The following is a 2,075-nucleotide window of genomic DNA, read 5'->3' as shown; positions in this document are numbered from 1 at the left end:
TAAATCTGTGCCACGCTGTGATTTGAGTTAATTCATACCGGGGTTATGTAGAAGTCATATGAGCCATTATTGTTAGAGTGCTGCTACGACCGTAGTGGATGAATTGCTGAATGGGTCAATCTGTAGACGTTGTCTAATTCAAGTGTTTAAATGTGTTTATATTCGTCTTCCATTTTACAAGTGAACCTCAGATGCAGGGGGTGGGTTGCGTCTCCAGGTGATTTACTGCTGAGACCAACTGTTTGTAACCAGACCAGGAATCCATGGCTGAATTGGCTGGTGGAGGAGCCGTGCTGAAGGCCCTGCCTGGTGGAGGAGCTGATGGAGGCCCTGCCTGGTGGAGGAGCTGATGGAGGCCCTGCCTGGTGGAGGAACCGATGGAGGCCCTGCCTGGTGGAGGAACCAATGGAGGCCCTGCCTGGTGGAGGATTCCTGTCGTTGGGTAGATGGAGCCTGACTCTTAAGTGATCATCACACTCAGTGCCACTTACCGTAGAATACTGCTACCACAAACTACCAGCCTTTGTTAATATACCAGTCAACTACATCTGTTTTACCACACATTAAAGCAAGACTTCCGCTGTTTGTTCCAGACTATGAATCTGTCTGAAGAGAGCTGGTGGGGGAGCTGAGAAGCTGTAAGACGATTAGGAATTGACAACAAGGATTCCTAGTTTGTATTTACTTAACATGGTTAACTTGAAAAGGGCAAAATACAGCTGTTACTTTGACATGTGTCAAACTACCACGTGTTTCTGGAGCGGAGGCGAGCTGGTAGGGGAGCCGTGAATCTGGAGGATGAAAATCACTCTACCAACTTGGATTGTACATTTTTATTAACATAAAGTGGAAATATAGAGCTTGGAAATAAGACAAACTACATGTTTGTTACCAGACGTTGGGGCCAGATTTGAGCTGTTTGTTCCAGACCAGGACTCTGGCTGAGGAGTGCTGATGGAGGAGCCAAGACTCTGGAGGACGACATCACTCTATCAACAAGGATCCTCGTCAGTTTGCATAAAGTAAACGGATCAGACTTGTTGTAACACAGGATTAGTTTGTCCAGTAGTTAAGTTAAGGCATACTACTGTTGTTGGTTACCAGACAAACTACAGCTGCTACTTTGTTACGCGTAATTAGAGCCCACCTACTCCTGTGTTTGTTACCTTACATTAGAGCCCACCTACTCCTGTGTTTGTTACCTTACATTAGAGCCCACCTACTCCTGTGTTTGTTACCTTACATTAGAGCCCACCTACTCCTGTGTTTGTGACCTTACATTAGAGCCAAACTACGTTTGTAACCAGACCAGGAATCTGGAGGACTGACGGAGAAGCCATACATCTGGAAGGCAAATCCTGAGGACGACCAGGACTCTACCATCAAGGATTCCTCGTAATTTTGCATTATCTGAACATAGTGGACCAGGTAGGGGGTTGGGGGTTCAACTCTCAGACCATTGGTGCCTGGTTCAAGTCCTCAGAATACAGTGATGCGTCCTTGAGCAAGGCGCACTAAAGCCTGCCTGCTCCTTAATGACTTATCTTTGGTTCAGGTAATGTTGCATCTTTTGAACCTAATCCATGTCCTTGTTTGCTCCGGGCAGACACACCTGAGCTGAACCTCACCTGATCCTGTTTGGTCGGGGTCAGACTCACCTGAGATGAACCCCACCTGATCCTGCTGGTCCCGTCTCCTCAGTTCATCTTAGCCTCGTCTTCCAGAAGACCTGCTGAACTCAGCGGTCTGATCCTGATGGATCAATGACCTCCAGTGGGAGTGATCTTCTTGACCCCACATGTACCTGTGTGCTTCCACACGCCTTACCCTCACGTCTGTCACAAACCTCACTACTTCACTAATCTCTACTCCTTCCCCTTCTTCTTCCTTCTCGGTGGTTCGAACCTTTACTCTGAAGGAGTGTCTTCTTGAACCTTTACACTGAAGGACCGTCTTCCTGCCCTCAGAGGGTTCAGCGTTAGGGTTGAGAGTCAGGGTTTAGAGTCAGGGACAGAGCTGGTCAGGGAGGACTGGTTTTACACAAACCTCTTCACTTGCTTTTGTGAATGGTGGTG

At 47.6% G+C, this 2,075-nt stretch overlaps 1 long non-coding RNA gene across 2 annotated transcripts; it reads left to right on the top strand.

Annotated features, from left to right (window-relative positions):
* The first annotated feature begins 305 nt into the window (after positions 1 to 305).
* LOC115535317 (uncharacterized) lies at positions 306 to 1,753 on the top strand. 2 transcript variants are annotated; one of them, XR_003974464.1, is made up of 5 exons: positions 306 to 464; positions 594 to 673; positions 896 to 1,022; positions 1,285 to 1,428; positions 1,607 to 1,753. It is a non-coding gene; the product is annotated as an uncharacterized LOC115535317 (long non-coding RNA). The 2 variants fall into 2 exon arrangements; XR_003974463.1 differs by lacking the exon at positions 306 to 464 and having other exon boundaries at positions 472 to 673.
* The last annotated feature ends 322 nt before the right edge of the window (positions 1,754 to 2,075 follow it).

The sequence above is a fragment of the Gadus morhua genome, chromosome 22, assembly GCF_902167405.1.
Source record: "Gadus morhua chromosome 22, gadMor3.0, whole genome shotgun sequence".
In the NCBI taxonomy this organism is placed as follows: Eukaryota; Metazoa; Chordata; class Actinopteri; order Gadiformes; family Gadidae; genus Gadus; species Gadus morhua.
This window is presented reverse-complemented; position numbering and strand designations above follow the sequence as displayed.